The sequence below is a fragment of the Triturus cristatus genome, chromosome 6, assembly GCF_964204655.1.
Source record: "Triturus cristatus chromosome 6, aTriCri1.1, whole genome shotgun sequence".
NCBI lineage: Eukaryota > Metazoa > Chordata > Amphibia > Caudata > Salamandridae > Triturus > Triturus cristatus.
The window spans coordinates 1,478,823,147-1,478,838,895 of record NC_140589.1 but is presented as its reverse complement, the minus strand read 5'-3'; the positions used below and the strand labels follow the sequence as shown (position 1 = coordinate 1,478,838,895).

The window sequence follows — 15,749 nt, the reverse complement described above, 5'->3', positions numbered from 1 at the left end:
TCCCTCCCTTCTAGAGGGAGAAGACATGTTGTAACCTACTTACCCGGTTAAAGTTAACCAGAGCCCCAGCATCACAAAATGGATGCTGCTGCCACAGACACGAGTCTGACCTCCTGCTGCTGGGAGTGATCCCGGCAAGGGGGGCTTGGACAATAGGTTTCCTGCCTTGGGAGGTGCGAGCACCACCCCAGACAGGCCTTAGTGTATTGGGGCAGGGAGGGATGAAAAGAATGAGACATGCCTGGGGCACACAAGGTGTCCCGTGCATAGTCCATTTCAAACCGGTGCTGGGGCTCTCCAGCCCCAGTCCTGGCGTGAAACTGGACAAAGGGAAGGGAGTGTAACCACCCCCCTCCCAGGTCCCACCCATAAGGCGTGACCTAGCAGGTAACCCAGCCCCCCAGATTTGGATAAGAGTGGTAGCTGGGCCCCAGGAGATTAGATTATCCTGAACCTGCAACTTGAACAGAAACTCTGGACCTTCGACATTCGACGAAAGAAGAAGACTGAAGAATCTCCCTTGTGGCCAAGGGGTGGCTACCCTGTGCAAACAGGCACCATCAAGAGACTACCCTTTGCTTTGCTGAAGTTCTACGAGGGACCGACTGCAGAGCCCGACCAGAGCCTTGACTTCCCGACTTCTCCGACCCCGACCCCGACCCTGATCCACATCCACAGCCGAGCTGAGATCCGTGGAGGCGACGAGAGACGTGGGACCGGCTACCTGGGAAAAGTGGCGAGTATCTTCCAGCGCAGCTTCTGAGGCACCCTCGAAGTTGTGCACCGGGGATTGAGAAGCCTCAACCCCAAGCACCATCTGCACCGAAGATCAGCCCCCCACACTCCACGAGTCCTGCGTGGGGCCCTTCTGCAGTTTCCTGCTTGCCGCGCCTGTCCGGTTGCTTGCCCGTTGGCTAGTGGCCTTTGTGACGACGCATCCAGAAATCTTCACTGCTGGTTTGGCTCCTCCAGACTGGCTCCCGCTTCCTTGCAAAAGAGAAGCACCCCAGACCTTCCTGGTCTGCATCAGAAGCAAGTCCTCCGTTCTTCGTGGGTTCCGCTTGCCAAGGCTTGGTGAGTCCTAGTCCAACTTCGACGCCGCCGACAGCAAGAGCCTTCGTGGGACAGCTCGCCTCCTGGTCCTGGTCGTCCTCGACGTTCCCTGGTCCTCGTGGCTGCAGCGACAAGCTTCACCTTCACCTGCAATCTTCACGACATCGCCTGGTTCCTTCCTGGTTCCACGTGGTCACTGGCTAGTGACCTTGACTCTGTCCCTTCTGCTTGCAGGTCTCCTCTCTTCTTGATCCAAGCCTTGGTATTCACCGGACACTCTTCACTGACTGCCTGTCAGCAACTTTCCTTCAGGCATCCATAGAAGTCCACGACGAACCCCGACGCAAGTTCACACCTATGCACCCGCAGTCCGTGGATAGGTAACTTGGGTACTTCGGTGCTCACAAGGGTAGTGACTATCCTAGGGTCTAGTTTCCGAGTCTCGACTCTCTAGCTGCTTCAGAAGTGTCCTTAAACTGTTAATTGCTAAATACTACTATTTCTATCGACTTTTACGCATTACGCATGAGTGTTTCCACTCTGCACCTGAATCCCGTGGGCCTCCCACTTCCTAACTGCTGCTAGTGTAGTGTAGCCCCAGCGATTCCCTAGGCCTAGGCCTATCCTATTTCCGTGACAGTGGTCCTTATACCACTTACTTAGTATATGGTTTGCGTGGCCCCTAGGGCCTAACTGTATTACTTACCTGTGTGACTTAATGTATGCTTAAATAAGACTGTGTTGTACTTACCTCTAATCTCATAAAGAGTGCTGAGGGTTTGACTAGAATAAATACACTTTATTTTATATATATCTGTTGTGGTGTCCTTTCATTTGGTATTCAAGGGATTATATATGGTATCACAGCTGGCTTCACATGCCATTCAGAGTTTAGCCTAAGACTGCTCTTGTCCATGCTACCATTAGGATAGCTGGTCTATAAGGTTGACTTTACAACCAATCACCATAAGGGTTGTTTGGACTGATATAAGGTGTACACTAGAACTAGTGACATCATACATCAGGCCAACCGTTTGGTCTTACTACCGCACCTCGGGTCTTCACGAAGGTGATGGCAGTGGTTGCTGCTCATCTCAGGAGGTCGGGGATTCCAGTTTTCCCCTACCTGGACGACTGGCTTCTGAAGGCAGAGTCCCCAGAGATGGTGCAGCGTCATCTGCAGGTAACATCTCAGCTGTTATTCGACTTAGGTTTTTCGATCAATGTGCCCAAATCTCACCTGGTGCCCTCTCAACGCAACCTGTTTATAGGGGCAGTACTGGACACTACTGTGTGTCGAGCATTTCCTCCTCCTCAAAGAATTCTCGACATTCAGGAGATGGTCCCTTTATTCCACAATGGAGCGGTTGTTCCAGTTCTGAAGGTCCTTCGCCTGCTCGGTCTGTTCGCTTCCTGCATTCTGTTGGTCAGCCATGCACGCTGGCACATGAGGGCACTCCAGTGGTGCCTCCGCAAGCAGTGGTATCAGCACAACAGAGATCTCAGGGAGTCGATCAGGATCTCCAGAGAAGCTGCAGCGGATCTATCTTGGTGGAGAGTGGAGGGCAACCTGTCCCAAGGAAAGCCCTTTCATCTTCCTCCATCGGTGGCCACAGTGATAACGGATGACTCTACCCTAGGGTGGGGTGCTCATCTGGGGGATCTGGAGATCAAGGGTCTTTGGTCTCCAGAGGAAAGGTTGCTTCACATCAACCTTCTGGAATTGCGGGCGATTCGTTTGGCGCTCAAGGCCTTCCTCCCTTCCCTTCGCGGTCAGTCGATTCAAGTCCTGACAGACAACAGTACCGCGATGTGGTATGTCAACAAGCAGGGAGGAGTGGCGTCTCTTTGTCTTTGCAGAGAGGCCTTACGTCTATGGTCCTGGGCTCAGGACCATCGGATTTGTCTGATGGCAAATTATCTGGCCGGGGTGCTGAACGTACATGCGGACAGTCTCAGTCGGCAGTTCTCCGCCGATAACGTGTGGAGGCTCCATCCGGAGGTGGTTCGTCACGTCTTTCGGACGTGGGGGACACCTCGGGTGGACCTGTTCGCCACCCGCGAGAACACGCACTGCCCGTCATTCTGCAGTCTCCAGTTTCCGATGCAGGGGGCGTTAAGGGACGTGTTTCAGTTGAGTTGGAGCTCACAACTCCTTTACGCGTTTCCTCCCATACCCTTGATTCCTCGGGTTCTGAGGAAGATTCGCCAAGACCGGGCCCAAGCCATATTGATCACCCCGGATTGGCCAAGAAGGGTGTGGTACACCGATCTTCTCCACCTCTCCTCGTGCCCTCCGCTCCCTCTGAGGGCAGACCTCCTCTCGCAATCGGAGGGGCAGGTTCTACACCCCCACCTCCAGAGCTTACACCTTCATGCCTGGAGATTGAAGGGGCAACCTGAGTTCATTCTCTCTCCCGCCTGATGTGGTGGATGTTATTTTATCGGCCAGGCGACACTCCACCAAGTCCATTTACTCCTACAGGTGGTCAAAATTTGTTAAATGGTGTGGAGAGAGATCAATTGACCCTTTAAAAGCCCATCTTTCTAATGTGCTTCAGTTTGCTCTTTCCTTGGCTCAGCAGGGCTGTGCTGTGGCCACGGTTAAGGGCTATCTATCTGCCTTATCGGCTTTTCTATGTCTTCCTGATCAACCGTCACTTTTTAAATCTCCGGTTGTGCTGAGGTTTATCAAGGGTCTTACAAACATGTTTCCTCCTACTCCCTTTTTAATGCCACAGTGGGACCTTAATCTTGTCCTGACTTTTCTGATGGGGTCCCCGTTTGAGCCTCTTCATAGCTGTCCTTTGAGGCTGTTGTCCTTTAAGGTGGTCTTTCTTGTGGCCATAACCTCGGCAAGGAGGGTGAGTGAGCTTCAAGCTCTTAGTTCTAAACCCCCTTTTCTAATATTACATGCTGAAAGGATGGTACTCAGGACCAGGGCTGCTTTCCTGCCCAAAGTTGTTACTCCGTTTCATTTGGGGCAGTCTATCACTCTCCCTGTTTTTTATCCACCTCCTCATCCCTCCAAAGAGGAGGAAAGACTCCATCGCCTGGATCTGAAGAGGGCTGTGAGTTTTTATTTGGACAGAACGAAAGACTTTCGTCTGGACGATCAGCTCTTCGTGGGCTATGTTGGTCATTCGAAAGGAAGAGCGGTGCACAAGCGCACTTTATCGAGATGGATTATCCTAGCCATCAAGATCTGCTAAGCCCTGGCTGGTAAGACTCCTCCTGAGGGTATTAGAGCCCATTCAACTAGAGCAAAATAGTCTACATCTGCTTTGGCCAGGGGTGTTCCTGTGGCAGATATTTGTAAAGCCGCGACTTGGGCCTCCCTCCATACTTTCGCAAAGCATTATTGCTTGGACTCTGAGATGAGGAGGGGGGGGCCACTTCGCGCGCTCTGTCTTGCATGACTTTTTGGTATAGGAAGGTGGACACCCTCCTCCGGGAGTGGGGACTGCTGTGGGAATCTATTCACAAGGTGAGGAATCCACTGGAAGATGTATCCATCAGAAGAACAAGTTACTTATCTTCGGTAACGCTTTTTCTTGTGGATACAGTATCTGCCTGTGGATTCCTCACTGGCCCACCCGCCTCCCCGTTGTCCACCTTTGTATACCTTAAAAGTTGTCTTGCTTGAGATGTTGTTATACTTTCTTGTATATTGGTAGGAAATGCTTGTTTTATTTAGCTTTCCTTTTCCTTGGATACTTTGTGTATATGATTGTATATTGTATACTGTGTATACTTTGTATCTGTCGTTGGTCCACCTGTGCGCCTCGGAGGCACGGAAAAAATGGGTGGAACTGACGTCATCACGCCGACGTGGCTCTCTTATGGCTCCGGTGACGTCATACGGAGTCGCGAGCAGAGCCGATGCATTATGACGTCGTCCACGTCGGCGTAGAGAGCTGGGGAAAAAAGTTCTGTAGAATGCTGGCGCAGGGGATATTGCAGTATTACTTAGTTAAGTCTACCCCAGAAAGTTCCAACTTCTGTCAAGGACCTCAAATAAGTTGATGGGATAAGCTTCAACCTGAAAAGACAGGATGGCTTAACCTTACATTAAATATGTTCTACTAGCTCTGAGTGTCGGAGAATATATTTCAAAATATTGTGCACACATGAGGGAAAGATAGAAAAAGACTCAAATATCTACATTACATCCCTGTCAGAAGGCTAGCCACCCACTCACAGTCTGAAGTTTAAGCTCAAGTGAAAGAAACACAGAGAGGGAGTCCTGATAACCCTCTAGAACACTCTCCACCCAGCACTGAGGCTACTACCAAACAGCATAATATTCGCTATAAACCTGAAAGTCACATTCTTTGGGCTTTCACCGTGTATTTAATACATGGTCAATGATGTGACACCCTGTATCCTCGTTAAGATATTTACCTGGCATGTCTTTCTTCCCTACATACTCCCCAAAATGTCCAAGCTCCCCTATTATTAAAATGCTGATTGAGATCACACAATAACCAGTCCCAAGTAATCATTTTATCCAGAGTGCCATATCTTGAACCACTTGTCAGATGCTCAAAACATATATACTCCCTTCCTAACTGTTCGTACAATGACATGGCGGCCTTACTTATGGTTTTTGATGGTAGATGTACCTAATCTTTCTGATGGATACATCTGCCTGTGGATTCCTCAGCTTTTGAATCACCCCTTGCACAGCATTCCACGGAAACTTATTTCACAGTTATCCCACGTCCACGAGGACCTCACAATGGAACGGCTCCACTCACAACTCCGCGTGTCATCATCGGAGCTATAAGAAGACCTCGTCGATGTGCTGACGTCAGTTCCCTTTTTTCGTGCCGTCGACGCGTAACGGTTTTTCTAGGTCTCTCCATTTCTTAGTAGTTTAACATTATTACAGTCATCTGTAATTGTGGTAGTGCGATGGCTGCTCAGAAAAGGTCTGGTTTTAAACCTTGTAGGGAATGCGGGGTCATAGGTCCATCATGGACCCCCATGTTCATTGTCTTTGGTGCCTGTCCTCAGACCACAACGTCGAGGGATGTTCTTCATGCAGGCATATGAATCTGAATACCCTCAAGGAGAGGGAAGCTAAACTGTTCATGGCCAGGGCGAAGAAACAGAAGAGGGGCTGGAGAAGGACAAGATCAAAGTCCAAGTCACCGACTCTGCACACCTCGAAGTCGTCGAGTAAGCACAAGAAGAAGTGACGTTATGGCTCCAGACGTTGCTCTTCTGAGGGCACATCGCCAAAGTTGGGGTCCCCAGCTTTAAGTCGTCACAGGAAGTATGAAGTCTCGCCTTCCTCTTCACCTCAGGTGACTCCGGCTTATTCTCTGACTCCTAGGAGCTCTCCAACCACTCCCCCCCTGGTTCCGGTGTCTCTGGCACCACAGCCAGATCCAGCCTTACAACCTCGAGCTGTTCCTGAGCAGGCAGTACCATGTCCGTACCCACCTTTTCCGGCTTCAGGTACGGATCCATCGCATTTCTTAAATGCGATGTATGGCATGTTTGCCAGGGCAGCTAACCCTTCTGGTGCACCTGTTGGCCCCACGGAACCGCTGTCTTTTAACATGGGCTCACCACCTCATTATGCCCAGGCACCTTTAATGTCATTTATGCAGCTGACCCTGAATTGGCCTCTCCTGACACGGAGGTTCTCAACGTAGATACCATCCCAGTAGGGAAGGATGGATTATTCTCCGGCGCCATGGGGCTCTGGTACGGAGCTGTCTTGACTTTGTGCGGTGCGTCCGATCATCCCTGAAGGGCCTCCATCGACGCTGGCTCCAAAGTCACCTGCGTATGGCACTTCCGACATCGATACCCTAGATAAGGTCAAGAAGGGAGGCACAGAGACTTCTGTAGGAGGGAGAATTCCAGGAGCAATAGGAAAAGGTTGAGGGAGGGGCAATAATGGATCCCATGCATGAGTTTGAAGGGCTTCAGGAAGCTAGTGGGCTAGATACGTCGCCAGAATGGGAACTCTCTTCTCCTAAGAGTCTTCCTTCAAAGGAGATCTCTTCCTCACACTCAATTATCAGGAAGGCGGCTGATCTTCTGGACTTGCATTTGCCCGCTGCAGAGATTAAATCAAACATCCTGACGGAGGTTCTTCACTCTCCCTCATCGGTGACAGAGACTCTTCTCCCATTTAATGAGGCGTTGAGGTAGCCCATACACTAAGTAAGGCAAAAGCCTATGTCTTCTGCAGCTGTGTCCAGATCGGTGGCAAAGCGGTACAAAGTGGCACCTGGGGATCCGGTTTCTTATCTACATACCCTTCTCCTGAGAGCTTGGTGGTTCAGGCGTCCTGCTCTTTGAAACAATCTTCTGGCTCTTTTCCATCCACACATGGAGATAGGGATTCAAAAAAGATGGAGCAATCGGTGAAAAAGTTATTTTCATCAGCCAGTATGGCTTTAAAGTTGACAAAAGCAACGTGCCTACTGTGTTGCTACATCCATACGTTGATGGATTCGGCTACGGGGGTGATCCCTAAACTCCCAGAGGATATCAAGGGCCATTTTGCAGGGGTGCTGTCGGACATTCAGGTTGCGGCCCATCAGGTTTTTCAATCTGGTCTTGACACAGCTGACTCTGTTGCTAGAGTGATGGGTTCCTCAGTGGCAACTAGGAGGCACGTCTGGCTCTGAGGGTCTGGTTTCTCTCCGTATGTTCAGGCCACCCTTTTGGATTTACCTTTTGATGGCTCTTGATTTTTCGGAACCAAGGCGACTCAGCGCCACAGTGCTTTAAAGACAGTAGGGCCACTGCTAGATCACTAGGCCCTCAGGGCTTTGGTTACTGAAGATTTTGGAGCTTTGGAAAGGCTACTCCATTTCAGGCCCAACAGCAGGCAAACCCACTGTATAGATCATACAGAAGCATAGGTAGAGGTTGCCTGCGAGACTCAGCTCGCCAACAATTCTCCTCCTCCTCCTCTCCTGTTCCACCAACTGGTTCCGCAGGGAAGCAGCTCTAGATCACCCATCTTAGAGCATGTTTGACCCGTGGAAGGTCAGGTGGCCAATTTCCTGCGAAATTGGAGATCTGTTACATCAGATCTCTGGGTTTTGGATCTGGAAGAAAATGGTTACGTCCTTCCATTCCGGGAGTTTCTCCCCTCTTCCCCCCCCCCCCCTCGTCAGGGTTGATGTTCAGAGGATCATCTGTTGCTCCTGCTATAGAAAGGTGAGATAGAGGTGGTTTCGGAGCAGGAAAGGGGTCAGGGATTCTTCTCCCAGTATTTCCTTATCCCCAAAAAGGACGGTCGATTGAGGCCAATCCTAGACCTCAGGATCTTGAGTTTTTACCCAAACAGGAGACATTTAAGATGACTGGTTCTTCTAGTGCTTGAGCAGGAAGCCTGGATGAATTCGATCGATTTATAGGATGCATATTTTCACATTCCCATCCTGAAGTCCCATCGGAAGTATATCTGATAGAGACTACTAGCCGCAGATTCCTTAACGTAGAATTATCCCCAGGCGTGAGACCGGACCCGGAAAACTTTCTTTGCCCCAGCATCCCTGTGCGCCTGGGGGCAGTACCATGCGACTCTGCCCTGACATTGTCCACGGGCGTGATGTCAGCGAGGTCACATAAGCCCCACCCCGGCGTGCTGACATCAGTTTCCTTCCACAACGCGGAGCCATCACAAACAAAACTGTGGAGAGTATGGGACCAGTGTGCGAAAAGCAGTGAAACAGAAAAAATCGTGTCTCTAACCTCTTTTCAGGCCTTCTTTTCACGCTTTGCGTTGTGGGACAGTGTGCGAATGCCTTCGGGCTTTCAGGCGTGCTCGTCTTGCGCACGTCAGATGTCAGCAACGGACCCTCATCCTATTTGCATGTGGTGTTTGGGCGAGCACCATGATTCCACGGACTGCGACGCTTGCCAGCATCTGAAGCCTAAGTCCCAGCGGGAGCGCCGGATGAAACTCCTTTCGGCCCGGTTGTCCAGATTGGTGTCGTCTCCGCGTCCGTCCCCCGCAAAAGAGTCCAAGAATCACCGCTTCCAATTCCGACATCGCCCGTCAACGAGGCCCCTAGGGCGTCGCACACCCGTCGGTAAGTCTTATAGCTTGTCCCCGAGGTCTGGTCCCCGCTCTGCGGAGGGCGCGGGTTCTCCGCGGGACATGCAGCCTCATTCGTCGCCACCCTACCTGCCGTTTCCCGGCGTTGGGGCGACCAGGGCCCAAATGGAGGCCTATGCTGCGGCTCTGCAGGCTTCCTTGGCCCCTCCTCCTCTTCCTGGGACATCCACGGATCCCTTGCCCGTGCGGGACCTTCCGCAGAGTCGCCGGCGGCTCCGGCTCTGGCCCCGGCGTCGACGGGTTCGGCTTCAGGTCTTGGAGGTGTGGTGTCGTCGGGGTGTGGCCCTACGGGGTTCTCCTCTTCGGCCCACGGCGCCCCTGCCTCACCGTAAACCCCTGAGGGGGTCCCTGTGGTGTCGTGGGAGGTTGCCGGGACTCGCGGCTCGCCCCCGAGTCCTCCTTGGTCTTCTGGGCAGCCGGTGGCCTTGCCAGAAGCCAAGCTGACGCTGCTCAGGTGCTGACGGATGTCGGCCCTGGCGGCGCCGCGGGTGCTGGGTAGGGGCCGGGGTGCGTCCCCGGGTCCCTCTCGCCTGTCCACGCAGGCGGCTGCTTCAACGGATGTCGAGTCGGCGCCTTTTCAGGCGCCATTCTTTCGCCGACCCGGAGCCGGCCCGCCCCATTCTCCTAGGGCACAAGTGGTGAAGGAGGTCGTCTTGGCATCCCCCTCGTCTCCAGAGGCCCCCTCCACTCCGGAGGTTCGTCAACATTTTGTCTCTTCTTCCCCGAAGACGGGACGCCGCGTCGTGGCCTTTTCCCCGGCATCTTCCAGGGAGGGCTCTTCGCCGTCCCCGCGGCCACAGCCTTCCCCAGAGGCAACTCAGGTCCCGCACTCGTCCGTGAATCTTCCACCATTTCGGGGCTGGCCATTTCTTCCTCCAGCTGGACTCTGGGATGGCCGGCTTAGTCTACAGCCGTCACCCACGGAGGAATTGCTTCCCCCCCCCACGACACCCTACAGAGGCAAGTGCAGCCTTTGCCCAGGCCATTTCCACGGCCGCTGGCATTTTTCACATGGGCGACCCAGTCACCCCATTCCCTAAGGACCATTTGCTGCTTCTTCCATTCGAAGCTTCGCTCCATAATTAGCTTCTGGGGGCCTGGAGTCGTCCTGCCACGGGGGATCCGGTGCCACAGTCGCTCCTCCACCGTCACAGTCGTCCTCCGCACGATCCAGTCTGCCTTTCTTTACACTCTTCTAGCCAGGGCCCACTTCTGCAGACTGCTTTTCCTTCCTTACCTTTGGTGTTGTTTCCTCCATCACAGGAGGCCCGGTGGTTGGATTCATGGGGGCGTAATATCTTCTCTTCCTCTAGTGCTGCTTTGCGAGCGCTCAACACGCTTTGTGTGTTGGCCAGGACTACTTCCAGCTTGTGGGATTCCGTGAAGTCCCTTCTGGCTTGTGCCTCTCAAGAAGGTGTCTACGCTTATCTGCGGCACCATGTGATGGATGGCCGGGAGTTGGCCGCGTTTATTCTTCGTTCGGCTCTGGATGTTTCTGATGCTCTCAGCCGCACCATGGCAAGTTCAGTAGCTCTCCGTCGCCATGATTGGTTGAGGGATAGCATTTTCCCTGAGAATGTTAGGGAGCGTCTGGTTGTCCTGCCTTTTGATGGGGTGCTTCTGTTTAACACCCATGCAGATGCCGCCATTCAGCGGCTCCTTGCGGGGCTCCGTCCTCCTCCCCCACCGTAAACTTGGCTTGTCGGTCCTCTGCTGCTTTATGGGCGGCGCTATCCCACCCTTTTTTCGGGGGTCTAGTGGTTCGGTTGGACCGTCTGTGTATTCTGTGTGATTTGGTGTGCCTTCGGGGTCCTTAGGTTGACCCCTTTGTGCTGTTGGCTGCTGGTACAGCCCCTTTGGCTTTTGTGGTTCATTGGTTGTTGGTACACCCGCATGTGTCCTCAGGTTGGGCCTTCTGTATGTTTTTTGTTTGGCTGATTGGCAAGCCGTCTGTGGTTCTATCTGCAGGTCCTTTATGTTCTTGTCCTCTGCTGCAGGATTTTTCCCTAAGAGGTGTTCCCATGTTTTCTTGGGACGTATCATACCCTTCCTTTGTTCTTGTCCTCTGCTGCGGGATTTTTGCCAAAGAGGTGTTCCCATGTTTTCTTGGGACATATCATACCCTATGTGGGGTACTTGTAGCTATTGCATAGCTCTGTCCTGCTCTGGGAAGTTATGGTCGCCCTTTTTCGGGTTCCCTGCCTTTCCTGGCATCACTGTATACCGCTGGTGCGGTCTCTTGTGTCTTGTCCGGGCGCAGCTTGCGCTGCTCCAGGTTCTGTCATTCTCGGTGTTCGCTACATCGCTCTGGCATGCTGTCTACGGTGTCGTGTTGTGGTGTTTCCGCCTTCCTGTCCAGCGTTTCGGCCTGGTCCTCTGTCTGGTGTTCCAGGGGGGCTAGGTTTCTCCTGGCTTTCATGTGTTCTGGTTAACGGCTTGGGTCCGGCCTCCGTGTCTCTCCCTTTTCTCTTCTGGCTGGTCCCACTTCTCTTCGTGGGTTGGTGTGTGTCTATTGATTGATCCTCCTTGGGGGATTGTTCTGAATTTCCCTGGCCTCTGCCTGCGCCTGGCTTGTTCTGGGTGCACTGCTCCATGGTACTGTCAGCTGCGCACGCCTGCTCGTTCTGGTCCACCGCCGTGGCCCTTATTGTGTTCCATTGTGCCCCTGCCTCTTGTTCTGCTGGGGCTTTGCGCACCTGTGCCTTTCTTCTTATGCCTGCGTTTCTTGGTTGTGGAGCCGTTCCTGCCTTGCCTGCTTCCTTGCGGCTGATGCCTGTTCAGCTGTCCTCTTTCGCTGTGTGTTTTCCTACGGCAGGCTCTGCCTCCGGTTCTACCTCTTCTCCCTGGAGTTTAGGTCGTTCTTTTCCTCCAGGGTGCTCCTCTGCGGCTGTCTGTCCCTACGAGGGTTTGTGGCTGTTGTACCTTGAATGGGCTTGGGGTCTCCTAGTCTTTCTTTCGCCTTGCTCTTGCTTACTTATGCTTGGTGGAGGCTGGACCACCCTTCTTGTCCCCGTGGCACGTCCCCTGCTGGGGCCCTGTGTGTCTTTCTACTGGGGAGGTTTTCTCGCAGGCCCTCCTCCCCTCTGGGTATGGCTAGTGTATCTATTCTACGTTAAGGAATCTGCGGCTAGTAGTCTCTATCAGATGTACAAGTTACTTACCTTCGGTAACGATGTATCTGGTAGAGACGATTCTAGCCGCAGATTCCTTCACGGCCCGCCCTTCCTCCCCGTTCTGCGAGGACCTTCAGTTTGGTTTTCTGCACACGCTTCCCTCCTGGTGGCTTGTCTTCTGTGGGTGTCCGCTTCGCTTCTTCCCGGACAGGATACTTTGTTCTGCTTGATTGTTCCACCCCTACCCTTATGATACATGGTTGGTTGGTTCATGTGTGCTTCTGCATCCCTCAACCCTGGTTTTTTCTCTAGTGTAGGCGCCTACTTTTACTCTTCTCCCTTTTACTTGCTTGGGGTTTCTGATTCCCTTGCATTCGTCTACGTTGTTTTTTTGGGGTTTTTTTGCCTGTGCCTCGGCCTTTTTGCTCCTTTCAGGGGATACGGCCCTCCTAGATGGTGTCGTCTGGGGGTGAATTGCTGTTACTCCTCTGTTCCGGGCTTGTTGCCCTTCGCTGTTGTGGATTGTGATTGCAGTCTCTCTCTCTCTCTCCCTCTGTCTCTGTCTCTCCCTCTGTCTCTGTCTCTGTCTCTGTCTCTGTCTCTGTCTCTGTCTCTGTCTCTGTCTCTGTCTCTCTCTCTCTCTCTCTCTCTCTCTCTCTCTCTCTCTCTCTCTCTCTCTCTCTCTCTCTCTCTCTCTCTCTCTCTCTCTCTCTCTCCCTCTCTCTCTCTCCCTCTCCCTCTCCCTCTCCCTCTCCCTCTCTCTCTCTCGCTCCCTCCGCTATCCGCTATGGCGTTTTTCACAGGGTGTCGCCTTAGCTTGCAAGGGTGTTCCTCGGAGCGGTGCTCTGCTCTTTCCCTCTCTCTCTCTCTCTCTCTCCCTCTCTCTCTCCCTCTCCCTCTCTCCCTCCCTCTCTCTCCCTCCCTCCCTCCACTATGGCGTTTTTCACATGCTTTCTGCCTCCAGGGAGGGTGTCGCCTTAGGATAGGATAGGATAACCACTTGTAAAGCGCGAACAAATGCCGAGGCGTCTTGGCGCTAGTCCGTAGAAAGAAACCGCCCCGTCTAACCCCGGGTCACATCAAAAAGCCGTGTTTTTATCAAGTTTCTAAAAACTTGATGACTGTCAGTTAATTTAACAAAGCCAGGGAGCTTATTCCACCGGCTGGCCGCATGAAACGAAAAAGCTCTGCCGCCCCATCTAGCTTTTTTGACACGGTTTAGTTTAAGCAGGCTTTGAGTGGATGACCTGAGTGTCCGACCCGGGAGGTAGGGAGTAAAGAGCTTCTCAACTTCCTTAGCTCCCCCCACAAACACAGCCTTGTGGACTAGGCATAACGCCTTGAAATCTATCCGCTGCTGGACTGGGAGCCAGTGCAATGCCTTAATTCCCTCAGCGACAGACTGATCCCTAGGGACGTCTAACAGGAGCAGAACCTGCAGTCTCTGCAACAAGGTCTTGTTTAATCCTAACAATAATGCGTTACAGTAGTCCATTCTGGACAGCACTAAGGCCACCACCACATTCCTGCGAAGATCAGGATTGATAAAAGGGAAAATCTTCCGCAATGTCCTGATTAAATAAGAGCAGGAAGAGGCAAGATTACTGACATGCGCAGAGAAATTGAGCTGGTTGTCAAACACCACCCCCAGGTTTCTGATCTTGAGCACAGGACAGGGGCATTCACCAGCCTTGGCCGGCCACCAGGAGCTACTTCACACGGGACTTCCAGGGCCAAATTCTATTATCTCCGTTTTCTCCGTATTAATTTTGAGGACATTTTCTCGCATCCATCTCATAATATCTGACATACAGCTATGGAACTTAATAGCCGTGTCGTTCGCTTCTTCACCAGCAGAGACTATAAGCTGGGAGTCATCAGCGTAGGAGATTATAGTAAAGCCCTGAGCCCTAATGAGCTTGGCCAAAGGGGCTACGTAGATGTTAAAAAGCGTAGGAGATAAAGAGGAGCCCTGTGGCACTCCACATGGTAGGTGAAAAGGGTCCGACTGTAGACCATCCCATGACAAGCTGTGGTCTCTACCCTCCAGGAAAGAAGCTAGTAGGGCCAATGCCATTCCCTGTACCCCAAACTCCTGGAGCCTTCGAAGCAACACCTTATGATTAGCTTAGCTTGCAAGGGTGTGCCTCGGAGCGGTGCTCTGCTCTTTCACTGCTATGGCTTTTTGTACCTTAGTGCTTGGCATTTTTCCCACTGGTGCTGTTCCTCATCTTTCGTTTTTCTCTTTTCTGTTTCACTGCTTTTCGCACACTGGTCCCATACTCTCCACAGTTTTGTTTGTGATGGCTCCGCGTTGTGGAAGAAAACTGATGTCAGCGCGCCGGGGTGGGGCTTATGTGACCTCGCTGACGTCACGCCCGAGGACGACGTCAGGGCGGAGTCGCGTGGTACCTCCCCCCAGGCGCGCAGGGATGCTGGGGCAAAGAAAGTTTTCCGGGTCCAGTCTCACGCCTGGGGATAATTCTACGTTAAGGAATCTGCGGCTAGAATCTTCTCTACCAGATACATTGTTACCAAAGGTAACTAACTTGTACTTCCGTTTTACAGTGGGATCTCAACATTACCAGTTTACGGCCCTTCCGTTTGATCTTACATCTGCACCATGGGTCTTCACAAAGGTGATAGCACTGGTAGCGGCACATCTCAAAAGGTCGGAGATTCTTGTTTTTCCCTATCTGGACCACTGACTGCTCATAGCAAAGTCACCAGAGATGGTGCTGTGTCATCTGTAAGTGACAACACAGCTGTTGTTTGACTTGATTTTTCGATAAATGTACCCAAATATCACTTGGTACCCTCTCAGCGCAATCTGTTCATAGGGGCAGTACAGGTCACTACTGTGAGTCGTGCTTTCTCGCCTCCTCAAAGGATTCTAAACATTCAGGCTATGATTCCAATCTTTCATGATGGAGCAGCTGTTCCAGTTCTGAAGGTTCTTCGCCTGCTCGGTCTGTTTGCTTCCTGCTTACTGTTGGTCAACCATGCATTCTGGCATATGAGGGCCCTTCAGTTGTGCCTCTGCAGACAGTGGTTTCAACACAACGGAGATCTCGAAGAGTTGGTCAGAATCTCCAGAAACACTGTAGCTGAGCTGTCATGGTGGGGTTTTTCAGGCAACCTGTCTCAAGGGAATCCATTTCAACCTCCGTCTCCGGTGTCCACCGTTATAACTATTCCTCCACTCTGGAGTGGGGAGCTCATCTGGGGTATCTGGAGGTCAAGGGCCTTTGGTCTCCTGAGGAAAGATTGTTTCACATCAATCTTCCTAAATTACAGCGATATGTTTGGCTCTCAAGGCCTTTCTTCCCTCTCTTTGCGGTCAGTCAGTTCAGGTCCTGACGGACAACACTACCGCGATGTGGTACATCAACATACTGGGAGGAGTAGGTTTGTATTGTCTCTGCAGAGAGGCTCTGCGAATCTGGTCTTGGGCTCAGGACCATCAGATTTGTGCAATTGCAAATCAT

General features: G+C 52.2%; 1 protein-coding gene across 2 annotated transcripts in view; it reads left to right on the top strand.

Annotated features, from left to right (window-relative positions):
• PSME4 (proteasome activator subunit 4) overlaps positions 1–15,749 on the top strand; it is a 1,714,764-nt gene that overhangs the window by 1,277,886 nt on the left and 421,129 nt on the right. The window lies entirely within an intron of this gene.